This window comes from Fistularia commersonii, chromosome 9 (assembly GCF_037954325.1).
Source record: "Fistularia commersonii isolate RoL2024-O1a breed Wild chromosome 9, RoL_Fcom_v1.0, whole genome shotgun sequence".
In the NCBI taxonomy this organism is placed as follows: domain Eukaryota; kingdom Metazoa; phylum Chordata; class Actinopteri; order Syngnathiformes; family Fistulariidae; genus Fistularia; species Fistularia commersonii.
This window is the reverse complement of record NC_141292.1, coordinates 9,027,588-9,043,411: the sequence shown is the minus strand read 5'-3', so window position 1 is coordinate 9,043,411 and position 15,824 is coordinate 9,027,588. Positions and strand designations below refer to the sequence as shown.

General features: G+C 39.1%; 1 long non-coding RNA gene across 1 annotated transcript; it reads right to left on the bottom strand.

The window, feature by feature from the left end:
• On the bottom strand, positions 1–8,820 carry LOC147231143 (uncharacterized). Its single transcript, XR_015106643.1, has 3 exons — positions 8,598–8,820; positions 8,427–8,503; positions 1–96 (listed from the first exon to the last, which is right to left on the bottom strand). It is a non-coding gene; the product is annotated as an uncharacterized LOC147231143 (long non-coding RNA).
• Between the last annotated feature and the right edge of the window lie 7,004 nt (positions 8,821–15,824).

The window sequence follows — 15,824 nt, the reverse complement described above, 5'->3', positions numbered from 1 at the left end:
GACACCTCGGGATCCTCCCGGAGGAGCTGGGCTGTGTGGGCCGGGGAGGGAGAATCTGGTCCTCTCTGCATCAGCTGCTGCCCCAGGGACCCGACCCTGGATAAGAAGTAAAAGATAGGTGGATGGAATTGATGTGTCTCTGTGGTACAGAGAAGTGAGACGAGGTTGCAAACAATGTACATTTTCACCTACATTCACCATATCCTACGTAATGTTGAAATATAATCATGAACAAGCTTTTAAATGCTAGCATAAGGATCACCAAGATCCAATTGATTTTAATTCTAGCAGATTGAATTTCCAGAGAACTACGGCTAAGTCCTCTGATTATTATCTCATATCAAAATGTTTGACAGAACTGGGTCATGTTTTCTCTTTATGAAATGGTGGATCATTGAATTGTCCAAATGCCTTGTTTTAATCTGTTTAATGATCAAATATGATCTATTTAAAGTTCCCATAAGGATAGATCAGCACCTGCAGTGCAGGTGTGAGGTTGCACACATCTTTTGGAGGAGGGCGCGATTTTGCAGTTCATACATCAATTAATTTTTTTCTTACGCAAAGGTGTGGACCCAAAATGTCATGAAAAATCCCAGTTTATGTCCAATGCTAACAAGAAAATAACATTCTATTTATGCAGATGGGATAAGAAGTATACTGGAATTTTAAGCAGGGCAAAGGATTTAGTTTAATAAACATCTGAATTTTTACCACCGTCACTACAATCTTTTAACTGCGGAAAGACGGATAAACAGAGGGAGACAAAGAACCAGAGAAATAATCGAGCCGATCACCTGGATTTTGAGGTGTTCGAGAGAAGAAGATCCCGGATTACTGGACTGTGGTGTTTGGAGACAATAAGCAACCGAAGGAAATAACTTAAAAATCCAATAAGGGCCATGATGTTGCATTTCACTTTGCAAATGCTTGATGTGGCTAAATCTTATAATATCTGAACCATATTGATATTCAGATATTGTGGAATACAGGCACTTCGGAAATGGAGAAGTAGAAAAAGCAGCTAGATGTGAAAACCCAATAACCCTCCCATCATGACAAAAGGCAAGGTCACGCGAGTAAAAGGGACAAAAGAAGAATGTAGTGAAATGGACAATAATGCAGGTGGTGGTTTTTCACCGCTTGCTTGCAGAGGAGGCTGGACTGGGATGAGGAATTATAACAACCATTTCTACTTCCAAAACTCTCATATTGAATGTTACTTTATGCATGACGAGCTGCTGCTACTGCTGCTTATTCTATTTTTAGATATTCTCAATAAAACTGGAGTAAATTTGACTGGCAGTACTTGACATTTTTACCTACACGTTCAAACTGTGGGGGGATTTTATCAGGCCCATGAGCAGCTTTGGGGGCCCTTAGCAGAGTCTTAGGTTGCTTATGGCTTTGGCTGGCCCTGCCTAAAACAGATCTAAAAGTTCCCCATTCCTGCAGAAACACCTCTGGAAATCAAATGAGGTCTCTTCTTCATGCTCCTTTCATTGCCTTATACAGTACATGTGTGTGTATGTGTAAATGCACCGTAAGAAAACTCTTGATAAAATAATCAAAAGGCTGCAGAGATGAATTTTGTGTGGGAGAATGTTCCTTTGCTTTCGTGTTGCACCTGGGAATCAGCAGTCCATGGTGTTTTTTCTTTCTGACGTCTTATAGATGAAGTCTTTATGGTTCAGGTAATCTCTGCTCCCAGACAAACGGCTTCACCCATTTCCTGCTTCTACATTTTTAGAGTGTGTATGAAAGGAGGTGGAGAGAGGTGACAACCATTAACAGCATATCCTCTTAGAAATGTCTCATGTGATTGGGTGTTGCTGAAGCAAGAAGTTGACATAAATCAGGTAAAACAGAAGAAAATTCAGGAATATTTAATAAGCTGTTCGGTTGGAAAACAAATTCTAGTCCACTTTGTCCAGAACCAGCAAATGAAATGTTCAAGAAGCAGCCATAAGTCTAGTCTCCTGATGAAAACCACATCTGCCGTAATACAAATTATTCTCTGTGAGCAAAACAGTCCCTGAAGCAAGACACTAAGAGCAGCTGTGAAGAAGCTATAGGTGTTTGAATGTATATGTTATTGACCTTTTAATATCAGCGCCATGGATAACATAAAATAAAACCGATTATAACAATCCAATGAGTTAAATTGGTTGTTGGGCTGTATTACTACTTCATGCCTGTCAATACCTGCACCATTCTTTCAGCTACAAAGTGTCTGTGTAAACTGGGGGCAATGAACAAAAACTATTACAGATGGTAATTCAGAAGAGTAAGAATACTTTGAAAACACTTGGCTCATCTTTGCTTTTCCATGTTGAGACTGGAAGGACCGGCGCCTCAGATTGTGATTGATATTTGAATAAAAATAAACCAAACAATGACTGTCCTTATTACTTAGACATTTTTTTGTAATTCCATGATCAGTATTTCATTTGTATTTGAAGCTTTGCAAACTCTGAGCTAGATTGTGCAAGGTACTTCTCTGTGCCTCACTGCAGTAATATTTTATATCTCTTCACAGCCGTATATTTTTTGTTGGCTGCATTTGAGCTACAAATCTGTGGTCTTTTTTTATTTTCTTTTATTCTATATTTCATGATGACAACTGCAATGGGCCTTAGCGTAGAATCATGACGACAAACAGAGGATGCAGATGAGGGGTGCAATGCAGAAACAGAGGACAGCAAGAGACTCCTGATAAATAAGAGATTTCAACCATGTCCCTCTGAATGATCCAGAAACATTACTTCTGGAAGTTGTCATCCTTCAGGCAGACCTTAGATTGAACTCAGATAAAGATCCATCATAATTTTGTTGATCTAGCATTGTTGTTTATCGTATTTATTGCAAAAGACAAAAATGCAAAATCTACATTTAGAACAGTATGTCGCTAAGACCGAGATCCTAAATCGCACTGAGCTCTGTATGTGTGTGTGTGTGTGTGTGTGTGTGTGTGTGTGTGTGTGTGGATGACGCAATACTAATGCTCATCTTCATTCACGCTAAAAGATTTTGTCCTGACAACTTGAAACTTTGCAGGAAAACCTTTTCGCAGTGAGTTGATCAAAGTCGACAGGGTTGTCAAGGAATTATCAAAGTTTTTACTGAGACCGGCTGGTCGCTTCGTCATTCTCTGATACATTTTCAGCCCTCATCTGAAATACAATTAGACAACTCCTAATCTCGCCTTAGTACCAAACTGGAATCCACCATCTATCCAGTAAAGCTTGATTTACTAGAGGGTACTGTGACATGAAACTCCAGGTTCCATACTTTAAAAACTCTTATGCAATGACAACCAGGAAGTTGGACCAATGACTAATCAATCATGGCCAAAAGCGGGACTAACGCTGTGTTGATTTGAGCTACGCTGAAGGAGAGGAACCTACATAAGCCTCCGTGTGTCTTACAAGTACACAAAAAGCCAGCGTTGAATGCCATCAAATGACAACCCGGGGTCGAAAAACTACTCATGAGTTTCCCACTGGGAACCCCGAGTGGATCTCTACTCATAGAAGGTCAGGATTTTCGAAACTTCTGCTTATAAATTATTCCTGACATGAGACCATTATCATGTTGGGCTCCAGATCCACAGAGGAGTAACAGCAGCTACTGCGACTGCTGCTGACAAACTGACAGATTGAAAGAGCAAATTACTTTGAAATCCAAAGAGTACTCTCTTCTGAAAGTATTTACTCAGGGGGAAAAAACTTCTATGTTCTTTCTGAGCATCACTGTCGATTTGATATGACATTCGCTGACACTCAGGTCTCAAGTGATCGCAAGAGGAATATAGACACCCCACCACTACCAACACTACCACCCACAAGGCAAAGTGACTGAAGATAGAAAAGGCCTGTAAGGAGTTCACACATCAGCCCAAAGTGTTGATTTGGTCTTGGAGATTTACCGGTTCAAAGGAAATGTATTTTATGAGACCAAGAAACACAGTTTACCGTGAAGTTACATCAGTATCACAAAACATCCTGCTTCGAAATGCAGTCCATAGGGGTTATCACTAATCTTCTTGTCTTTTAGTCATAAATCCAACTTTTCCAGGCTGCAGTGACAAGGGATCCAGGTCAGTGATCTACAATTGCAATTGTACAATTGCACTTGTTGTTAAATTGAAAATAGGTGCAATCATGCGTCAGAAGAAGAAAAAGAAAATCGATGTATTGAATGTAGTTGTTTTTTTTTTCACGAGTCAATTCTTGTACATTGTACCATTGTATAGTGTTCACTCTTTATATATCAGTCGCTGAAATCAATAATGGAAGAATCCAGACAAAGGCATAATTTATTGAGAGGTGCTTCTCATTGTGTATCGCTACTCTCTGGAAAATGTGCGCGTCATTTTGTTTGGTGCTGAATAACACTCATGGCCCATCCATTGGACTACTCTGAACACAAGCACATGAACATTCATCAGCCATGTCAAAAAGCAAACAATGTATAATTCAGTATTCAATGTGTACTATAGTTGGGACTATAGCTGAATGTTTATTATAATTTTGATAATAATCAGGATTATTATCATGTTTATAGTTGCCATGCTATGCTATGCTATTATCATTATTATTATTATTATTATTATTATTATCGTCATTATTATTATTCCTGCTCTCATATTATCAATATTACTTTTATTGTTATTCATTTATTTCTTTAGTCACCTAGATTCTCTTTAAATAAAACTGCATGAAACATTAGTTAGACTGGAGATAATAGTGAGGAATATATCAAAATCTCCTAATACACCAAAAGAATTATTTCCTAATTGATTCAGCCTTGACACCAATGCCTTAAAGTCGAGTCACACAGACATGTTCTTTTTTACTAATTTCAACTTACAGATCAGTGATTCAATTGCATATTGCAATATTCTGATTATTAGAATTTTTTTTTATGAATCCATCCTTTGAAAAAAAAATCATGTAATAAAATGGCCAATATGTTTACTCTGAGTATTATTTGTATCTATATTCATAGTCACTTTTTTACCAGGTTTTTGTATGAATAATTTGATCAGGTGAACATTTCAATGACTTAAAAGCCCCAATAAGAAAACTTTCAGGGAAAATTGTGTTACTGTTTCTGCTTCTATGTCTCCTCAATAGAACCAGTAGCTTAATGGGGTGTCGCGCATGCAGCCCTCGCAGAGCTTGGACCGCCTCAAGGGAAAAAATATAACATAATACAAGAAAACATATGGACTGGTAGAAATTTTAAATATTAATTTTTAAATCAAACTAGGCTTGTAATTTCCTTATCTGTCTACTGGGCTTTGCCAGCAGTTGATTGATTAACTTTATTTCAAGACATCGTTTACAAACAGGCAAGAACAGGCACTTCGCTGAAAATAACAAGGATTGCAATTTTCCCCCAGTGCTCAAAACAAACAAAACTACCAATAAGAGCAAAAACAATGGAATACTGATTTGATTTATTCTGTCTACCTTGCTTGACGTGAAATAACTGACAGACACATAAATCTCTTTTTTTTTTGGTTTGCTTTGTTTTGTTTTGTTTTAATAGTTAAGCATAATTCATGTAAATACATTCGCCTACCTAACAAAAGCTGTCAGTGACTTTGGCTAGTTGTGGTAAATTATGATTGAAAAGTAAAAATGATAAATAAAAGAAAATTATGGAAAACAGACTATAATTCAGAAAATGTACTGTCCTGTTTTACGCCTCAAGAAAGTATTTTTAGGTCCTTGTTCAGTCTGAACAAATAAAGTTATAATCTGTACCATTTGTATTTATTCTAAAGGGCAAGTGGAAAGAGAAAGAGAGTGATTCTGTTTTGATGAGGCAGCAAACTCACATGGAGCGCAGCAGGTTATCTCTGACCGCTTTGTCCTCATAAACCCAAAGCGGTTATGCTGAAGATGGGATAGAAACATTTAAACAACATGTCCCCCTCTCCGTGGTGTTGCGCTGACCTTTGACGGATGCAGCAGAGGAAAATAATAGATCGAAGATCACGCCAGGGCGTTGGGACAGCGGTCGCCCTGTAAAGCAGATTTTTATGTCCTTCTTTGGTAAATATAGTCTGGGTACAAAGTGGTTCCAGTCATACAGCAATAGAGTTGGACAGTAAGAGTTTTATCAATCATGTCCAATGTGTAAACCCATAATACCCGTGCTGATTGGTCTTGCCGGGTAAGTGCTGCAAAAGCCTAACTCGCATAGGCACCATACCAGCTTGCACATTAGAGAGCCGACTGAAAACATGATAGCTCCTGTTTTAGGTGCAACGTGAGCATGTTAGACCAGGGCCTGAGAGTCCATTTAAGAATGAGTATCCAGAGGAGGGCTTAGAGAAAAGTGGGTGCTTGGGATGATAACATGGTAAGAAATGCACAGGGGAGGGGGGTTCGGTGTCTGCGTGTTTTAAAATAACTAAGAGAGGAAAAAGTCTTCCGAGTGGGAATTTCTCCACCTTAGAACACAAAATATCGAATGTGTGTTGATTTGATTTACTGTTCATTCAAGAGCTACCCTTAAACTGGTGATCAGAGCAAATTTGTACCAACTGAAACATTTTTAAACATAATCTGTTTTCGCTTCTTCCACTTCCTTGCATTGTGGACTGGACCACAATTTCCTCTTTTTCCCCATGACCTCAAACCCTCACATGACTTCTAATTCTTTATCTGAACCAGTCAATGTGAAATAAATGCATCCGTTTTCTTTTTTGTTATTTTTATAGCTGCCTCAGCGGCACAATGCTTTTCTCTCCCTTTTTGGTAAAGAGGAGAGCAGGCAGCTTTGTGTTTCATGATTGATAAACATTTATATCCACTTTATGCGTCAGTCAACACGTGACACTCAAACATCCGTCTCTCCCTGAAAAATTCAGGGATTGTTGCCAGCAGAGACCATCTCGAACCTACCGACTTCATGTGTCCTATCGAGAGTAACCATCATGATGCATGTCTGTGTGTGTGCCGTGTGGGTGGAAAACAGAGCTTCAACAGAAAGAGCCCTTGCCCTCAAGTGAAGGGCTCAAGGCTCGATGACAGGGCCACAGTCCGCAGAGCTAATCGGACCCCCGGGACCTGTTTTCAGGCAAGAGTTTTTTGTTCGGCACTTGAGGACAAAGAGGGATAGACTCAGTGTGAAGGTCTATCCTTCCCCCTGCTCATTATCCACTTTGGACAAGCTGTTATCTGAAGAACATGGATGAAATGATAATTTCATATCTAAAAGAGTAAAAATTGGAGCTTTACCATCTTTACCCTCATTAATAACATTGCCATTCACAATATATGATATATGTTGTATGAAATATATGTTATATATATGTTTATATGCCATTGGGAATTAGCCAATGTCGTCAGTCATCAGTCTAAGAGAATGGACCTCTGATGTCTAGTAGAAGATGCAGGTCTGCATCCTGTACAGCTCACTTGTGGGACATTGTTATTATACTGCCCTGTGTGGGACAAAAACATTATTCTATTGGTTAAAGATTGATGTCCATTGTGCTTTCGGGCCCGCCAGTGACTATGGATAAGAATAAATACAAAAAAAAAAAACCTAAATTATTGTCAGCCACATGAAAATTCTAGAGCGCGTTTTTTCATGTTTCTTCAATGTTCCATATTCTGAAATTCATCCAGTAAATCTAAACTTTTCCTTGTGCCTTGTGAAAATAGAAATCATTTCATCCCTTTGTCATCTTGCTCTGTGTGCTTTCTACAAAAAGTGGTTTTTCAAAACAGCATCCATTAAAACTGAATGCATGATTTTTGCAAAAATTGTATGCCCATTGTTATCTGTTATACTCTTCAGAGAAACCTAGACCTGGGATTCCACCCCTAATAGAGCGAACTCCATCTGGGCCAGCTGTGTCACTTCAAATGTCTGCCTTCATCTGGAGTGAGTGACTGAAACTGGATGGTGCCACCGATCAATATCTTCCTGTGTCTGTGATTTAAAGTTAAATTACTCAAATTAAATTATACAGAACAACACTTATATTGTTTGTGAGTTCTATTGACATGGAACTTGAACATTTTCTTTGTTCTGGAATAGGTTTGGTTGGCATTTTGAGGTTTGAAAAGTGGAATTATAGTTTTTTTTTCCCAACATAAATCATTTCAAACACACACAACAGGCTTTTTTAATTATCGAACATCTTGATTATTCCTTAAAAAACTTTCACTGTCTCATTTTTGGAATTGTTTTCTTTTCCATTATGTCATCCACTGGCTTTATTTCCCAGCTGCAAATTAGTTAATTTATATATATATATATATATATATATATATATATATATATATTTATACTTTAAATTTTTTTAGCAAACTTCTGCACACTTCTATTTTTGTTGTGCAAATGAAAATACAGTACCCATAAATATGGTGGGATCTTGATAGTGATAGGAGCAACCTTACCTTGGTGGAGGGGTTCGTGCGTCTCAGTGATCCTGGGAGCTGCGTTGTCGGGGGCTTTATGCCCCTGGAAGGGTCACCTAAGGCAAACAGGTCCCTGGTGAGGGACCAGACAAAGAGTGGCTCAAAAGACCCTCATGAAGAACATACACTTTGGAACTAGCTTTCCCTTACCCAGGCGCAGGCCACCAGGGCTCCCCCCCGTAGCCAGGCTTGGGCCGGGGCTCAATGGCTGATGGCTGGGCCTCTCACTCATGGGGCTCAGACGGGCACAGCCCAAAGGATTGACATGGGTTCTTCTTCCCCTGGGTAAACCACCCACAGGATGACGGGCGCCGGCTGGAGCAGGGGACCTTCGGAGAAACTACATCCTATGTCTCCGTAATGTCCGGATATGTAATGCAAAAATTCCTGTTCTATTGTCACTTTTTTAGAAGATGTGTACAGATGTAGGAGATGAGTCCTAAAATGTTTTGCTTTCAAAAATGAGAAGCATAATATTCTGAGACTTTATAAGTTCCTCTTCCCAGGCAGGCGCATGGATAAGGATAACAATAGGTACATCGGTGATTGCTATGCGTGGGTGTTTCCCTCTAATTAGAGAAAGTCTAAGCAATGAACGGCAGATTTCGCTGCAGAAGGTGGCCAATCTTCAAATCCATGGGTTTTAGCTTGTTTTGAAGACCCTAGAATTGCTATTCCTAAGTGGGAGAGTTTTGAACACCCACACAGACAAACCATATGCAGTATATTCCAATGGTAGAAATGTTTCCACAGTTTAGGGGAACAAGGGATAGGATGGGGCAATTTTAAAGAAAACATACAATATGACCGTGGCCTCTTAAAGGGATGCCTGGTTACCAAGATGTTATTGTCCTATTTGATCAATATTTGTCCAAGCTACACAAAAACAACAATAACATCTCTCAACATATCTTGGTTTGTAAAAAACAAAAAATAAAGTTTTCACTAGTAGGCTGCCATTCTTGTTTGGGTTGCAAAGCTGTCTGGGTAGTGACGTCATTAGGTTGAACTGGGCTCGGTCATCATCATCAATATGTTATCTGTGCAACCCTTCCCATTTGACCCCGAGAGAAATTTGTGCTGAATACAGAAGCTAACTTCAAAGATGGGAGTAGGCAAGTTTCTTCAAAACATGGCATTACAACTCTATATACTGTGCCACACAGAGCAAAAGTTAACATTCGCAGCGAGCCAAGGCTTACACAAGCAACCTGTATACATCATCAACCCAGCATGCACTGGGCTAGTAAAACAACGGCTGCGCCCATTGGTTAAAATGTGTGTCAAAAATTGAGATTTTTTTTTTTTAAAGAAACAACAAATCTTTGCACTTTTTAAACAACACATTCAAGTGTAACACAAACAATAAAGGATATTTATCTTAATCTGTCCTCCTAGGCACCATTGCCTTCAACACTACTGTTCACTCTGGTGGGAAACAATGTTAATGTATACACACTGAAACAATGCTGATGTAAATCAATTGACATTGTTACTCAAAGGCAGATTCAATACTATAATACAATGTGGAGAAAGACTTAACTGTAAATATTCTCATTCATTGGAATTTAGATTCTCACCACAAGCTTAATGCACTGCGGATTAACCAGTGGCCACTGTGACATTAGTTCTGTCACACTGCATCTAATCATTTACTGTGGAAAAGTGCCTCACTTTTAAAAAAAAACAACTAAATTAGTACCGTTCAGAAAACACTGTGTGTGACATCATCTCCGCTTGAAACCCAGGAAAAAGTGACTTTAGATGTGCTCTCAGGCTTTCTGCTGCTGAAGATTGGAGATTCTTGGCACACAAGGACACGCAGCACACAGTTCGTCTGAAGGTCTTCCTCTCCTCTTCTCATCGACCATATTAGAGTGCCGGGCAAAGCAGTACATCATTATGGTATATATGCTAATATACAGCACTATTGGCAGTGTACTGCTGGCAGAATGTTGATTCATATTTCATGAGTGATAGAATAATGTCAGAAACATCCAGAGACAGAAGTGAAAAAAGTAAAAGGTAGTGAATATTTATTATGGAGTGGCTCATTTATATCTTTTCATATAACTATAGTAGGGTTATACCGTGTTGTCTTTCCATTACACAGGTATTAAAGATGATTTGAAGGACTAGCATTTGCTTTATGGGAACTGCTACATAATTTATACCACATCGTTGTATGTACCAAGTCAGGCATTAATCCCTGTAATAAATCTGTCAGGGTGTAATGCAGTAAATGAGATGGCATTTTTCGACACGGATGCTTTGAATAAATTAATTTACTGTTGCTTGAATTAATATTAAGGGGAAAAAATACTAGAATGATGTCGAGCACCTCCTGGATACAGTTGGCCATCCGCATGCATATTCATTTAAACATGAGTAGCTTGATTCTTTAATGTATTCTCCTTTTCAGCACCCGCTTTGAAGGAGATGTGGAAGATGTGGATAAAGTCCCTCTATGAAATATTGTCATATCAGAATATGTAAATGGGTGAATTGGTTCACACTCGGTCATAACCAGTCTCTTATAAAAGCGCAGTTATTATACTTTTTGTTAAAAGCAGCTTAAAGTTGATTATTTGGGTATTGAGTGAATAGTTTTAATATGCATGAACCCACTATCATAATAATTTGATGTGCTTTATTTGATGTCTGTGGAGATTCTCATGAAACGTCTTCAAGTGAAGATACTTTATTTGATGTACTACAATCTTTTGTCTGCCACTGTCTCTTTGGATAAGCAAAATGCATTATTACATTTAATCAAAAATATGTTGCATCGGCGCACCAGCCCATGTAGGCGACCGACAACCTTCTGCACCTACATTTGTCTTATTTAATGAAATAATAATAAATATTTTGTAACTGTTTCACACATTTGTGAATTGTATTCCCACTTTATTGTTCCCAACTTCTCCATATCCTTCTCGTCTGCTGGTGAGATAAACCAGCACCAACATGTTGTCTGCCTTTGTGTGAACAAGTATTTCCTATTTTTGCCAATGTTCTCAAAGTTCCAACTTCCATCTCAGCTGTTTAAATGGCCAGTAGGAAGACAAACAGAAAGAAGAGAATCAAAATGGTTCAGCAAATGAAACTTTTTGACTTGGTCAGTGTTTTGCCGCCCCGGACACAGTTTGAATGAGGTGGCGGGATTAATGACAGATACGGAGAGCAGACCCACAGTGACTCAAGCCAATGGGAGTACAAGGGTAATTTTAAAGTGCCCTTTTTAATTTTAAAATCATAGTTTTTTATTTACTAAGTAGCATCTGATGGTGAGTAAAGTGATCCATGCTGTTGTGCGCCGTGCTGATTTTTAAAAGCCCTGTCAATGTCCTTCTAACAGGCCCAAGACTGGTCTTTACTTCTGCATCTGTTGAGCGATCAGCATTGCAAGCCAGTGGCTAGTGGTCCTCACGGGTCGACAGCTAAGGTAACATCACAGCTGAGGCAGTTATGAATCTGAATAATGAACATCTTCCCTGATATCTAAATGGGTCTGAATTGCAGATAAAACCAGATTCAAGGTTCCTGAAATGTATTACTATCCTTACATGACATGTAACAAAATTTGGAATATTCAGATATTTCATCATTTGCAATGGACTACTTCGGTTGCAACTTCTACTATTACTTTTAACAATGCCCTATGTAAGTCTTTCCCTACTTTGCAATATATTTCTCATCTTTTGCAATTTTCTGTTATTACAGATATTAGCATTGTGAATCATTTTTCCCTGCAGTTATTTGCTCTTGTGTCTGATCTCCCTCAAAGAAAGTGCCTGTCTTACTGGCTTTTTACCATCATTCTGTCTTTGCCTCCATTCTCGTCTCCCTGGTAGATAATTCATAGATACTCTCCATCTTGTGCTCTTCCCTTTGTTCATTTTCACTTTACATTATCACACTTCAGCATTTGTCTCCCCGCTCCTAGTTTCTCTGGCCCTGATGTTTTGTTTCGCTTTTTCGGCATGTCTGTCTCTGTGTAACGCAGCCATTGAAATTGTGTACGGTGACCCGTTTAAAGAAATAAATAATACAAATAACAGATTAATAACAAAAACAGCCCAAAGGCATCTGATTACAGTGCTATAAATTGCAGACGGTATTTCCTGCTGTACTCACATTCACCTGTCTGAACTAATCTGGCCACTTAGTCCAACAACGGGCTTGCTGGAGTCAGTCACCAGTAATGGTCACAGTCACAAGTAATGAACACACAAATTGCAGTCTCATACTGTACATACACATCTGTACTACATACACATCTATCGTACACATCTGGTTACATACCGTAACCAGAAAGGAAGTGAAAGATGTTCCTGATGCTACAGTAGATCAGACTCCGTGCGGTAAAAATAAAACTGAGCGTTTGATACCAAGATCAAGTCATTGATGTTAAATTGGAATCTAAGAGCATTGCACTGTGTTACATTTCAGCAGGTATACAATCCCCCATAATCTAATAATTTAATTAATTTTGACAGTTCCATTTTTGAGACTTGGATTAAATAATGATTTCACTATAGGGATTAAGTCATGTTATCAACAATCATGTCCGCATCAACAATGTGCACTTATCCAATTACAAAATTGCTTCAGGCACAGGCCCGAAACATATTTCATACACATAAAATTTGAAAGAAGGGGCAGTAAAACTGATTCTTTACATCTGTCAGACTGCTAATATCACATTGTAAAATTGCTCTTCAACAAACATGACTCCTAAAATTAAAACATTGGGTAATAAACAGTACTATTGAGAACTAAATTATTAAAATTATTAAAATAATAGTAGTCAATTTTCCTGTCAGTGTTTTACTACTGAATTGGAAGTTTTTGGATTAATGTAACTGCCATATTAATGTGTATATCTACGCCACAAAGTACTCAAAAGGTCCTTGAGTAGGGCAGTCTTTGCTCACACGCACAGTGTTGAGCTGCTGTTATCATGTTTGTTTGTTTATACTCTCTCTCAAGTTAACTCTCATATACACCCTTCATTGAAGGGCTTCATCAGGTTTTGTTTTTTCTTCTTTCATACGACATCTCTTCTTTTTGAAGATAAGATTGAATTTATTGATCTTGCAGCAAGGACATGTAATTGTCACAGCAGCATTTTTCTTTACAATATAACACAAGACATAAAGGAATAAAAAGAGAGTGTAAAAAAGGAATGCTTTGTGCAGGACAGTGGCTACAAAAAATGAAATGGGGAATGCGTCAGTGATGCGTGGACTCTTTCAAAGTCAGATTTAAAAATACTATATATGAATTCAACAGAGTAGCAAAAACTCACCATATGTGCCAATCTGTTTGAAAAGAGCATGTTATTTTCTGTCCCATCATTTGAAGCAAATAACTTAACTCCAGCAAAGGTCTTCCACTATTTATCACCTCTAGTTTTTTAATTGCAAGTCCAGTTTTGAGAAGTTTTTTAACTCATATATATAATCTTTCATTTTTGCAATCAGGGTAAAAAATAGAAGCAAACCAACTGACACTTGACTTTTTGTACTTGACAGTTGTTTTCACTAGCATATTACCCACAATACTTTTTGTCTGTAATACATGAAGAACAATAGCAGAACAAGCCCATCTGCTAACACACGTCCCCTTCAGTGAGGCAGAGGTATTGGCTGCCTCCCCACCTGTTTTTTCATCACAGCATCTTATCAAATGAGCAAGACTAATGTGTTTTACACATACGTCAAACACATTATCTCGACTATAGAATATATTAAAAGAGTGTATAGTCAATATGTTGGGGAGATACAAAGAGATCAGAGATCTGTATGTGCTCAATATGAGTAAAAATAAAATGAGCAGCTCAAACCAGTTTGTGAGGGATTGCGCAAATGCTGCCTCACTTAGCATCTATCCACCGTAATTGAACAGGAAAATACACAAATTCAGCAATTTTGACAATAAAAATCATTGGAATGATTGGAATCATACAATAATAACATTTCTATCAAAGATCAGTGAACAAATATTTACAAACTTGTTTTCTATCATTATTTGTTTTTTATGATGACACAGGGGAGGCACTGCCCCCTGCTTCCCCTGACCGCACGTCACTGGAATGTGTACATCATATAAATATGAATATAAATACAAATGCATGGATGAGGGTGGTTAAAAAATTGATGCAAACAGGTGCATTTTGGGAAGCTTGTGAGCAGCATCGACACTGTACCACATGCAACTAAAAGTGTTTATGTGCTTGTCATGTTGAACAGTCTAACAGCCAATCGAACAGCGTTTTTCCAGCCTTTGGCTAAAGAAAGAGCTTATAGCCCCCTGCAGTGTCATGCAGAGGGTCAGAGGGTTGTCCCTGATGGAAACCAACTTGGTTAACATCCTCCCCTCACTCAACACCTTGATTAAGTCCAGGACCTTGCCAGCGTGGCTGACCAGCTATTCAGTCATTTCCTGCCCCTCTCGGAGCTTCCGCAGCCCCAGTAGACCACTGCATAGAGCAGTGCAGATGCCACCAAAGAGTCATAGAAAGTCCTTAACAGTGTTCCGCACAAACCTATGGGACAGTTTGCCGCAGGAGGTACAGCAATCATCTTTGGAACCAAACATTCCTGGTTCAATTCCCTAGCGTGTCAAAGTGCTGTTGAACACTGAGCCCCTAACTGCTCCCCTGGAAAAGATAAATTACAAACTGAAGGACCTCAGTCTTCCGAGGTGACCATGATACAGGACATCTGTAATGTGGGACCAGTTCAGCTGGTCTCACAGTACTGAGGCATCAGTACTCCTCCACGATCTTGATGTCCAGACCCTGGATGTTCAGTTTGGTTACTTCGGATGCACTTAATGGCATTGACCTATTTCAGACCACACCAAGCGACAAAGTTGGAGATGACCTCCCTGTACTCCTGATCATTCCCCTGTGATACACATCCAGTTGTGGTCATGTTATCAAAATTTCTGGAGGGGGCAAATGTCCAGGTTGTACATATAGTCTGATGTGTAAAGAGTGAAGAGGAATGTTGAGAGAACCCTGCCCTGTGGAGACCCATGCCACACACTACCACATCAGACACAGTCGTTATGGTGAGCAGTCTGGTGAGGTATGGTCCATGCAGCTAGGCTAGGGTCTCTTCCTGCATCTTCCACACCAGTGTCCGGTTGGTATTTGAACTGAAGGGAGTCAAGTTTGCTGCTTACCAGGTTTCAGAGATGACTGAGAATGATGGTCTCCGTGGTCTTCATCAGCTGTGAGGTTAAAGCGGCAGGCCTATAGTGGTTTGGCTCCCAGGGGTGCGAGGTCTTTGGTACTGAAACCACACACATTGTATTCCACAGAAGAGGAACTCTCCTGACTGAGACTCAGGTTGGAGATGCAGGGAA